The sequence below is a fragment of the Sciurus carolinensis genome, chromosome 16 (genome assembly GCF_902686445.1).
Source record: "Sciurus carolinensis chromosome 16, mSciCar1.2, whole genome shotgun sequence".
Taxonomy (NCBI): Eukaryota; Metazoa; Chordata; class Mammalia; order Rodentia; family Sciuridae; genus Sciurus; species Sciurus carolinensis.
The window spans coordinates 34,520,725-34,533,590 of NC_062228.1; the positions used below are offsets into that span (position 1 = coordinate 34,520,725).

Below are 12,866 nucleotides of genomic sequence, written 5' to 3' on the forward strand. Positions count from 1 at the left end.
GAGAAACTAAGACAAGTTAAAAACCAAAAATAAACCAAAATGACCAGGAATACAAATCATATCTCTATAATAACCCTACATAATATCTATATATCTATATATCTATATATCTATATAATAATGTTAATGGCCTAAACTCATCAATCAAAAGATATAGACTGGCCAGGCAAGGTGGCACAAGCTTGTAATCCCAGTGCCTTGGGAGGCAGAGGCAGGAGGATTATGAGTTTAAAGCCAGCTCCAGCAAAAGTGAGGGACTTAGCAACTCAGTGAGACCCTATCTCTAAATAAAATACAAAATAGGGCTGGGGATGTGGCTCAGTGGTCAAGTGCCCTTGAGTTCAATGGGTACCCACCCGTCACAAAAGAAAACATAGACTGGCAGATTAGATTTTTTTTAAAAAAAGACCTAATAATATGCTGTCTTCAAGAGACTCACTTCCTAGGAAAAGATATCCACAGATGGAAGGTGAAAGGTTGGGAAAAAAACATCACTCACATGGACTGCGTAAACAAGCAGGGGTTTCCTTCCTCACATTGGATAAAGTGGACTTCCAATCAAAGTTAGGGGGTTGGGGATATAACTCATAACTCATTTGGTAGAGTGCTTGCCTTGCGAGCACAAGGCCCTGGGTTCAAATCCCCACACCACCTAAAAAAAAAACAAAAAACAAAAGTTAGTCAGAGGGATAAAGAAGAACACTTCATACTGCTTAAGGGAATCATACACCCACAAGACAAGACATAACCATCAAAAATATGTATACCCCAAACAATGGAGCATTTACATACATTAAACAAACCCTTCTAAATTTCAAGAATCAAATAGTCCACAACACAATAATATTGGGTGAATTTAACACACCTCTGTCACCACTGAATAGATCTTCCAAACAAAAATTAAACAAAGACTACAGAACTAAATAATACAATCAATAATTTAGACTTAATGGACATATATAGAGTATTTCATCAACCATTGAGCGAATTCACTTTCTTCTCAGCAGCACATGGACCCTACTCTAAAATAGACCATAAGTTATGCAACAAAGCAACTCTTAGCAAATACAAAAAAAAAACCAGAAATACTACCCTACATTCTATCAGATTATAATGAAATGAAACTAGAAATCAATGAAGCTACAACAACTGGAGACTAAATAACATGCTATTGAATGATGAATGGCTAGCAGAAGAAATCAGGAAGGAAATTTAAAAATACTTGAAGGTAAATGAGAACACCAACACAACAAATCAAAATCTCTACGACACTAGGAAGGCAGTGCTAAGAGGAAAGTTCATTGCGTTGAGCTCATTCATTAAAAGAACAAAAAGTCAACAAATAAATGACCTACCATTACATCTCAAAGCCCTAGGAAAAGAACAAATCAACACCAAAAGCAGTAGAAGAAAAGAAATAATTAAAACCAGAGCTAAAATCAATGAAATTGAAACAAAAGAAAAAATTCAAAAAGTTGACAAAACAAAAAGTTGCTTCCTTAAAAAAATAAATAAGGCTGGGGAGATAGCTCAGCTGGTAGAGTGCCTGCCTCGCAAGCACAAGGCCCTGAGTTCGATCCCCAGTACCACAAAAAAAAAAAAAAAAAATCAAAATAAATAAATAAATAAATAAATAAATAAATAAAATTGAAAAACCCTTAGCTACACTAATGAAGAGAAAGACAGAGAAAACTCAAATTACTAAAATTTGTGATGAAAAAGGAAATATCACAATGGAATTACTGAAATACAGAAGATAATTAGAAATTATTTTGAAAATTTATACTCAAATAAAATAGAAGATCTCGGGCTGGGGGTATAGCACAGTTGGTAGAGTGCTTGTCTCGCAAGCACAAGGCCCTGGGTTCGATCCCCAGCACCGCAAAAAAAAAAAAAAAAAAAAAATAGAAGATCTCGAAGACATTGACAAATTTCTAGAGACATAAGAACTACCCAAACTGAATCAGGAGAACATACACAATTTAACAGATCAATTTCAAGCAATGTGATAGAAGATGCCTTCAAAAGTCTACCAACAAAGAAAAGTTCAGGAGCAAATGGATTCTCAGCCAAGTTCTACAAGACCTTCAAAGAAGAATTAACACCAATACTCTCAAATTATTCCGTGAATTGAAAAGGAGGGAACCCTTCCAAACTCATTCTAGGAGGCTAGCATCACCCCAATACCAAAACCAGACAAAGACGCATCAAAGAAAGAAAACTTCAGACCAATACCCTCATGAACAAAGACGCAAAAATTCTCAATAAAATTCTGGAAAATCACATACAAGAATATATTAAAAAGATAGTGCACCATGATCAAGTGGCGTTCATCCCAGGGATGCAAGGTTGATTCAACATACAGAAATCAATAAACATAATTCATCACATCAATAGACTTAAAAAAGACAAGAATTGGGGGACTGGGAATATAGCTCAGTTGGTAGAGTGCTTGCCTCACAAGCACAAGGCCCTGGGTTCTAATCCCCAGTACCGCAAAAAAAAAAAAAAAAAAAGACAAGAATCATATGATCATCTCAATAGATGCAGAAAAAGCATTTGACAAAATACAGCACCTCTTCATGTTCAAAACACTAGGAAAAACTAAGGATAGTAGGAACATACCTCAACATCATAAAAGCTATCTATGCTAAGCCCAAGGTCAACATCATTCTAAATGGAGAAAACCTGAAAGCATTCCCTCTAAAAACTGGAACAAGGCAGGGATGCCCTCTTTCACCACTTCTATCCAACATTGTCCTTAAAACACTAGCCAGAGCAATCAGACAGATTAAAGAAATTAAAGGAATATGAAAAGGAAAAGAAGAACTCAAACTATCACTATTTGTTGATGACATGATCCTATAATTAGAAGATCCAAAAATTTCCACCAGAAAACTTCAAGAACTAATTCAGCAAAGTAGCAGGATATAAAATCGACACCTATAAATCAAACGTGTTCCTATACATCAGCAATGAATCCCCTGAAAGAGAAATTAGGAAAACCACCCCATTCACAATAGCCTCAAAAAAAAAAAAAATTAGAGAATCAACCTAAAAAAAAAGAGGTGAAAGACCTCTACAATGAAAACGACAGAACACTGAAGAAAGAAATTGAAGAAACCTTTAGAAGATGGACAGATCTCTCACAAACTTAATATTGTCAAAATGGCCACACTACCAAAATTGTTATACAGATTTAATGCAAGTCCTATGAAAACACCAATGATATCCTTCCTAGAACTAGAAAAAGCAATCATGAAATTCATTTGAAAAAAAAAAAAAAGATCCAGAATAGCCAAAACAATCCTTAGCAAGAACAGTAAAGCAGGAGGCATCACAATATCAGACCCTTAAACTATTCTACAGAGAAATAGTGACCAAAATAGCATGGTATTGGCACCAAAATAAACATGTGGATCAATGGTACAGGATAGAAGACACAGAGACAAATCCAAATAAATACAGTTATATCATACTAGACAAAGGTGCTAAAACATACATTGGAGAAAAGATAGTCTCTTTAACAAATGGTGCTGGGAAAACTGGAAATCCGTATGTAGCAAAATGAAATTAAACCTCTATCTCTCAACCTGCACAAAAATTAATTCAAAATACATCAAAGACTTAGGCACTAGAACAGAGACCTTGTGCCTAATAGAAAAACTAAGACAAATCTTTGCAATGTCAGCTTAGGAACTGACTTCCTTAACAAGACTCCTAAAGTGCAAGAAGTAAAATCAAGAATCAACAAATGGGATGGATTTGAACTAAAAAGCTTCTTTTCAGCAAAGGGAACAATCAGTAATGTGAAGATAGAGTCTACAGAATGGGAGAAAATCTTTACCATACACACAATAGATAGAGTACTAATCCCCAGGATATGCAAGAACTGAAAAAACTTAACACCAAAAAAAAAAAAAAAAAAAAACCCAAATGGGCTGGGGAGATAGCTCAGTTGGTAGAGTGCTCGCCTTGCAAGCACAAGACTCTGGGTTTGATCCCCAGCACCGCAAAAAAAAAAAAAAAAAAAAAAAAAAAAAAAAATGAACCAATCAATAAATGGTCTAAAGAACTGAACAGACACTTCACAGAAGAAATACAATCGATCAACAAACATATGAAAAATGCTTATAACCTCTAGTGATTAGAGAAAATGCAAATCAAAACTACTCTAAGATTTTTCCTCACTCCAGGCAGAATGACAATTATCAATACAAGCAACAATAAGTGTTGGCGAGGATGTGGGGGAAAGGGTACACTCACGCATTGCCAGTGGGACTGAAACTTGGTGCAACCACCCTGGAAAGCAGTATGGGGATTCCTTAGAAAACTTGGAATGGAACCACCATTTGACTTAGCTATCCCACTCCTCAGTATATACCCAAAGGAATTAAAATCAGCATACTACAGTGACTGTAGTTCCACATCAATGTTTAAAGCAGCTCAATTCATAATAGCTAAGCTGTGGAACCAACCTAAGTGCCCTTCAACAGATGAACAGATAAAGAAAATGTGGTACATATACACAATGAAATACTACTAAGCCTTAAAGAAGAATGAAATTATGGCATTTGCAGGCAAATGGATGGAGTTGCAGAATATCATGCTAAGTGAAATAAGCCAAACCCAAAGGCCAAATTTTCCTCTGATAAGCAGATGCTAATCCATAACGGGTGATAGGGGGAGAATGAAGAAACCTTCAAGTGTGGGGATGGGAATGATGGTGGAATGAGATGGACATTGTTACCCTATATACATCTACGATTACACTACTAGTGTGACTCTGCACCATGTTCAGCCAGAGGAAGAAGTTATGCTCCATTTGTGTCCAATGTGTCAAAATGCATTCTACTGTCATGTATAACTAATTAGAACAAATTTTAAAATTTTAAGAAAGAAATTTAATAAAGAATTTAGGATCGCCCAGTTTATGACTATCAAGTGACCCCCAAGTATCCAGTGAGCATCACCAGTGAAAGTGGTATAACCCGTGAATTCATTATTGCTCAACAAATTCTGAAATTGTAGAAAGACATGAACACGTTTGGTCTATGCTATGACATAAGCTCATTCTCAACAATCTTCTCAAAATAAAAATTAAAATGGGCTAGGGGAGCCAGGCGCAATGGTGTACACCTCTAAACCCAGCGGTTCAGGAGGCTGAGACAGGAGGATTGTGAGTTCAAAGCCAGACTCAGCAAAAGCAAGGTGCTAAGCCACTCATTGAGACCTGTCTCCAAATAAAATAAAAAATAGGGCTGTGGATATGGCTCAATAGTTGAGTGGCCCTGAGTTCAGTCTCCAGGGGGGTACAGCTTAGTGGTACAGCACCCCTGGGTTAAAACCACAGTACCATACACACAAAAACGATTGTGTCTATATTGCTGTGCAACAGTACTGAATATATTTTAATATTTATGTAAATTATAAACTATATTGCCTTTTATTTGGAGGGTCAATTCTGGGAATTGAACCCAGGACCTTGCAGGAACTACATTCCCACCCCTTTTTTTTTTTTTTTGAGGCTCGGTTTTACTAAGTTGCCCAGGTCAGCCTCAAATCAGAGATTCTCCTGCCTCAGCCTCCCAAGTAGCTGGAATTTCAGGTGTTTGCCATGGTGCCCAACTCTATTGCTTTTTTTTTTTTTTTTTTTTTTTTTTGGTGCTGGGGATTGAACCCAGGGCTTTGTGCTTGCGAGGCGAGCACTCTACCAACTGAGCTATCTCCCCAGCTATCTCCCCAATACATGGGTATTGCTTCTTTTTTAGAATAACTTTAAAATCATTATGGCCAAATAACAATACATCATCCATTTCTATTTCACTTGAGCAAAGAGAGTCATTGTATTGGGAAGGAGTTAGAGAAAAAGAGCATATGCTTTTAAATCGGATTGAACCAAATTCAAATCCTGTCCCTGCCATTCACTATCTTTGGGAAAGTCAAGTAACTTCTTAAGCCTTAGTCTCTGCTTTCTTTAATTGCACATAAAAATGGTGCCCCCTCAAAGAGTTTCAGTAAGCTTGAGCTGAGATTTTTTTGTACAGTGTGGAGCACAGAAAATCTAGCCCACAGTGAGCCCTAAGTTCACAAAGACTATTATTTTTCCACTGCAGCTGAAAGAAGCCTGGAGGAGGAGGGTCTCCGTAGCCAGGGGGATACTTCTCAATCCTTAACAAACATTCTGGCAGAATCACCTGGGATATCTGCGATTCTGTGTACATCAGATACACAAGCCCAGGATCCACCTCAAACCCACTGAGCAAGAATCGACTAGGGTCCTGAGTCCTGAGCAAGCTAATTTCACACACACACACCCCTTTAATTTGGGTACAACAAAACAAGAGACCCGCTGAGGTACAAATGTCCTGTGCTCCTAGGTCTCGCTTCCTGGCCTCCAGCTGCAAAACTTATATCTGCTCTTTGCTAATAGTTCCACTAGGTAAGTGGGTTGGGTGCTGGAAAGGTACGAGGTAGGAGGGGGCAGGCCCGGGGAGGATAACATGAGGATGTTATTATAGACACAGGGGTGTTCTGGCGTCATTTCTGGACGCTGTTAGGAAAGAGAGTTTGGGGAGCAATTTCCCCACATGTGATCTGGGGGAGAAAAGGGAAGTCGCCATCTGCCCACTCGAAGCAGCGGAAAGAGTGCATGTCCCAATCAGATTTTATTGAGCTTCGGGTGCAGGCCTCCCCACGCCCAGCCTCAGCAGCTCTCTCCACATCCTGCAAAGCGGTAGGGACAGAAGCAGACGCAGGCGCCCCCGGTTGCCTGGAAATGCCTGTTGTAAGCTTTTAAGTCAAAGAAAAAAGTGTGGCTACTGCTTATCAACTTTTCCTCCGAAGTCCCTCCCATCCGCAACATCCTTGTTGTGTCCATCATATACTGCATTTTCTCTTGCATTGCAATTTGACTTTGCCACTGTCCCCTGAAGATCTGCGTGTCGGCGGGTTTACCGCGGATTCTCACCCTAGCTGGTGAAGAGCACTGGTTCGGCGCGGTCGCAGGCTGCACTGTCGCCATGAGAACAGCAGGTGGCGCCACAGGCGAAGGAGCCCGGGAGCAGCTGAGCCTGCAAGCAGTGGAGGTGTCTGATGCAGAGGGGCTCAATAAATATTTGATGAGTAAGGGAGTGCGTGTGTGAGACCTGGGATAGTCTCCCATTACACTCTGTGAGCATGTCTAAGCACCAAAGCTGGCAGGAGGGTGAAAGACTGAGACGGACTGTTGCAGGAATGGGGAACTCCGTCCACTGGCAGAGGAGGTTCACCCAGCTACCCAACAGAATCAGGCAGACTCTTGTGCCAGTTATTTGGCCAGCCTGGAGCCAGCCTTTGGATCTCTACACGTGACTTTTCCAAGAGTTGCCGCTATTAGCCTATCTCCTCATAAGAGACAGGCTACTTAGTCCCTGTTGGCACCAATGAAGATGAATATTTCCCACACTTGAGTCGTTAACATCCCCCTTCATGATTCGGGTCACATCAGTCGCGGTGGCTGCACGCCTATAATCCCAGAGACTCAGGAGGCTGAGGCAGGAGGATCACAAGTTCAAAGTCAGCCTCAGCAAACGCAAAGCCCTAGGCAATTTAGAGAGACCCTGTCTCAAAAAAAAAAAAAAAAAAAAAAAAAAAAATTAGCCACGCACAATGGCACATGCCTGTAACCCCAGCGGCTTGGGAAGCTGAGGCAGGAGGACCACGAGTTCAAAGTCAGTCACAGCAAAAGCAAGGTGCTAAGCCACTCATTGAGACCCTGTCTCTAAATAAAATAAAAAATTGGGCTAGGGATGTGGCTTAACGGTCCAGTTCCCCTGGATTTAATTCTTAGTACCAAAATAAATAAAGTTAAAAATAATTATAAGGGAAACCACTTATTGCTATAATAACTAGAAGCCCACTATTCATCACCAAAACAGAAGAGAACTGAAAAAAATAAATATAAAACAGTTATGATTTCTTCAGTCTCACTGTTTACCATTGAAAATCATCTCACATATCATCAATGGTGTGCTTTCCACACTTAGAAAAAACTGGGATTCCAGCACAACCTCTCCCAGGAATGCTGAATGAAATGAGGTCAGAGGTGATGGATAGGGAAAAGGGGGAGGGGAGGCAGAGAGAGGCAGGGACATTTTTTACCCTGTTGCAAAACAAAGGGAACCCTGACTGATATTCTGCACCATCTGGCTAATTCCCTGGCCTCCCAACAGGATGCACATATGTCCGGAAACTTCAAGTTATTTTTTACTAGGAAGTTGGAGAGGAAGGGTGGAGATGGGACTTCCTGTGAGCCCTCCCCACCCTGAAGCTCTTAGGCCAAGTGTGCTGGCATCTCAGGGAGGGGGGTCCTTACCGGTCACCCAGACCTCCCTCCCCCATATCCGATGACTGATTTCCTCTTCCATGTCCTTCTTGCCTCTGCCCCAGTTCACTGCTGGAGATGGTCTATGGGTGGGCAGGGTCCCTGACCGCAGAAAAGACACAAGGGTCCTAGGGAGGAAAAAAGAGGAGACGAGTGATCCTTGCCTAGACATGGCCTCCGTAAGCCTGTGGTTCTGGATTAGGTTGTAGAGAAAGAACCACGGGGCTGTAAGATCAAGAGGACAGGACAGGCAGGACCTCACAGTAAGGACCAGCCCTAGCCCCGTTTAATTCCCAGACTCAGGGCTGCTAAAGGGAGAAGATGCCTCCTGGCCAGGCTGGTCTTCTTGTGCACACAGGAGTTTTATAAAAGGAAGTGCAGATTGTTTCTTACATTCTTTCAAAGGACAACCAAGAAACCGTGACCCAGTAAAAGAAAGATCTGCTTCACTCTCTGTGTCCTGCAATCCTGGAGGATAGAAGAGTCATTTCTACCCTCTTGTCCTAGAGATCTTCAGGTCAGAAAGGCAAAATTATTAGTCCAGAACCATCCCTGAACTAGCCTGGGTGTGGGAGGGTTGTAGAGGAGCCCAGGAAGCCTCCGTCCCTCTGGTTCTGCAGGGAGGTCTTTGGGATTGCAGACCTGCTGGGCCGGTGCTGGTTCTGTCCCTGTCTAGTGCTAGGGACTCCGGACAAGTTACTCAACCTCCCCAGGCCTTAATCTCTCACCTGTAGCATGGGTATAATGCTGCCTTCATAGAGTCGTTTGTAGGGGCGAAATGAGGTCGTTCATGTAGAGTTTCTGAAAGAGGACGGAGTTACTGACCCAACTGACTCCATTTCCAACCGTTTTTCCATCTGAGCCACTTTCTTCAGCAGCTCCCTTGTATTCCAGGACCTGCTGGCCTATTTGAAAAGCTAAAACCACCTGCAACCAACTGCTGGAACAGGTGCCATGATGAGGTGAGCCCCTACGCAGGAACAATTACCCCTGACAAAATCAAGGCTGCCTCCCGCAAACAGGAGCAGTCATCTCAGCGTGGGGACCCAGTCACCCCTCAAGCAATGATGATGACCTTCCCAGAGCTTCACAGAACCAGTCCTGAGATAATGATCAGCCAGACCAGAGTCTGACCAAGATGACTAACTCTATCAGCTCTACAAATCCTCCAGTCATACAAATCCCCAATCCTTGCTTTTGTTCTGCTTTTCTATGAAACCTCAAAGTTTCCGTCAGTTTCTTGAAGACATATCTTTGGTCATTGTACCCCTAGATCTCTTCTTCCCAGTGTTGATGTAAGCTCCTTTCCTGCTCTTCTCTTTGATTGGCATGTTGGGGTGGGTGGCAGAGCCTGGTCTGTTTGGACCACCTGAACCAAGGAGTCCAGTTACAGTCGGCCATGGGCTGAACACCTACTGTTCTAAATGCTGGGTGTATAATCCTTGTGTGGCCTTAAGCAGGCAGGGAGTTTCCAGAAAAGCAATAAATACATGTATGCGTGGGTAGCATGTCTTCCATGCCACAGCAGTTCCAACCCATCCCCTTCCTCATGCATACTCTCTGCATCTTCTGACATCTTGTCACCAGTGGTGACTTTCAAGCTTGGTCACAGTGGCCCCAACCTCGCACCCCTGACTTATAGAAGGCCCTGCACACCTCAGGCACCCATACGAAGTTTGTTGTAGATTCCACTGACCCAGGTGGCTTAGAACAGCATTCCACGAAGCAAACGCCTTTTGTTTTGCTATTGTGTTCTGAAGGCATCCGTAACCAGCCAGGCGTTAAACCGAATTGCAGGACATGCCCCTGGGCACCTGGAGCCTCAGCCCCAGCTGGTGGCTTCACCCACTTACAGGAACCATAGAGCCCCTCCACTCCCAGCTCACTTTGCCCTGTTAAATACAAAGTACAGGAGGCCATTGTTTTGGACTAATCTGCATTAGGCCCCAACAGTCCTGGCTCAAAATAAATAAAAAATAAAAAATAGTCACTCGTGCTAAGGTTCCACATCACCAAAACTGAAACCAAGCTATCTGACCTTCTGAGAAATCAGGATTATGGGAATTTATGGCCAAATTTCCCAAACAGGTCAGTTTCATTTGGAATGATAATGAAGTTCTCTCTTCTTCAATCCTTACACCAAAAGTACCTGAAATAACCTGATATTAACAATTTTCCTACTGTTCTATCTCCCTGCCCCTGCTGTACAAGGGAAAGTGACTTTGAAATAACCAATCTGCCTTTTGTTCTTTTTTTTCCACTTTCTGCAGCCCTTCTCTGTCCATAAAACCAAATTATTTTGCTCAGTCCTACCGAAACTTATTAATCTGTTATTAATCTGTTGCCCAATTCTAGAATCAAACATAAAACCGGGTTGAGGGTGTAGCTCAGTGGTTCAACCCTTGTGTAACGTGCACGGGGCCCTGGGATCACTCCCCAGCACCACAGAAAATGAAAAATAAGAAAATAAAGCCAACTAGCTGGGCACAGTGGCACATGCCTGTAATCCCAGCAATTTGGGAGGCTGAAGCAGGAGGAATCCAAGACCAGCCTCAGCAACTTATTAAGGCCTTCGGAGATTTAGCAAGACTGTCTCCAAATAAAAAATAAAAAGGTACTGGGAATGTAGTTCAGAGGTAAAGCCCCCCCCAGGCTTTAATCCCCAGTACCAAAAAAAAAAAAAAAAAAGTCAACTAAGATCTTTAAACTGTTTTTTTGTTTGTTTGTTTGCAGTGCTGGGGATTTGAACCTAGAACCCAGGGCCTTGTGCTCACGAGGCAAGCACTCTACCAACTGAGCTATATCCCCAGCCCTAAACTGTATTTTTTTCCTTCAACCCTCCAGGAAGTTTGATGACAAGGACACTGAGGCCCTTACAGCTCTGTGATTTGGGGAATCCATTTACCTTCTAATGACTCCTCTCACATGTAAAATAAAATCCAATATCCTTCCAGGCCCACCCAGGCCACAGGCTCTGGCCTCTGCCCACCCCTCAATCCCTTGTCCTCTTCCCTTCTCTGACCCAGATCCAGGCATGCAGGCCTCTGTGTTGTGCTTCAAACCCATTCACACCAGAGCCTCTAAGTAGCTGCACACTCTGAGCGGAAGCTCCTCTCCAGATGTGCAGCTGTTACTGAAGGCTCCGTCCTTGTCCCCAGTGCCAATCCAATAATGAGGACACAGGTTTGAGTAAAAAGGTAAAGAAGGTTTTATTGTTTTGCTAGCAAAGGAAAAACACAGGAGATTCCTGTCCCAAAGGCTGTGACTCTGCTCATCAGCAGGAAAGGGGGCTTCTGAAGAGGTGACTCAAAGGCTACATCCCACGTGTTCTCTGTCTGGAGTTCTATTCACTTGTTAATTTGGGAGTTAGTCATTTCTGAGGTCTTCTGGTGCTATCCCCAAAGTCTGGATTACTTCATTCCTAGGGTGGGTGTGTACTCAGGGACAGTTAACTCTGCCAGATGGGGAAGAAAGGTAACCCTGTTTCCCCTGAAATTAGGGACGGGGAGAGATTAGGAAGGAGCAAGGAGAGAGGAAAGAGGAAAGAAACATGTCCACTTTAAAAAATAAGTTGTGGCTCAGTGGTAGAGCACTCACCTAGCATGAGTGAGGCACTGGGTTCGATCCTTAGTAACCACATAAAAATAAATAAAATAACATTTGTTATTGTGTCCATCTACAACTAAAAAAAATTTTAATAAAAAGAAAATAATAAAACTAAGTTGCAGTGGCAGAACAGCAAAGGTTATATTCAAAACATTAAAGTGAATCACTATTACATTCAGACTTTGGGGATGGGCACCAGCAGATCTCAGAAATGACTGCTTCCCAAATTAACAAGTGAATTACAACTCCAACAGAGAACACATGGAATTTAGCCTTTGAATCACCTCTTTAAAAAACCCCTGTTCCCCCTGACATCCTCTGGGACAGGAGTCCTCTTGGTTTTTCTCAAAACTGTGTCCTTGCTGGGTGTGGGTGCACACCTGCAGTCTCAGCAAATTGAGAGACTGAGGCAGGAGGATCCTGAGTTCAAAGATGGCAATTTAGTGAGGCCCTACGCAGTTTAGCGAGACCCCGTCTCAAAATAAAACACACAAAAAAGGCTGGGACGTGGCACAGTAAATAAGCACCCCTGGGTTTAATCCCCAGTACCAAAAAAAGTGTCCCCATTATTGGATTGGCCTCAGGACAAGGATCAGGCTTTCGGCAGCAATTCCATACTGGAGTCTATGAAATAAGCTGGCAGTAGACAGATTAACGGAAGAAAACCTATTTTGATTACCCACACATGCATGGGAAACGGGAGACCCCCAAGACAGGCAAGATGATTGAAGTTTCATAGCATCCAGAGGTACAGAAAGGAACAGGGGTTTAGAGTTTCAGAGAGTGGTGACAGGTTATGGGAGAGTGAAGGGAGAAAATGTGTATGGATAAAGGTCATCATGTTAGGAAAAACAATTTTGATTTTGATTTTATTTTGTACTTGATTTTTCATTTC

General features: G+C 42.2%; 1 long non-coding RNA gene across 1 annotated transcript in view; it reads right to left on the reverse strand.

The window, feature by feature from the left end:
- The window catches only part of LOC124966288 (uncharacterized), a 54,536-nt gene extending 46,048 nt beyond the window's left edge, over positions 1-8,488 (reverse strand). The window contains exons 1-2 of the long non-coding RNA XR_007105321.1: positions 8,357-8,488; positions 500-652 (exon numbers count right to left, since the gene is read on the reverse strand). This is a non-coding gene — a long non-coding RNA (uncharacterized LOC124966288). The remainder of the gene's footprint in view (positions 1-499; positions 653-8,356) is intronic.
- Between the last annotated feature and the right edge of the window lie 4,378 nt (positions 8,489-12,866).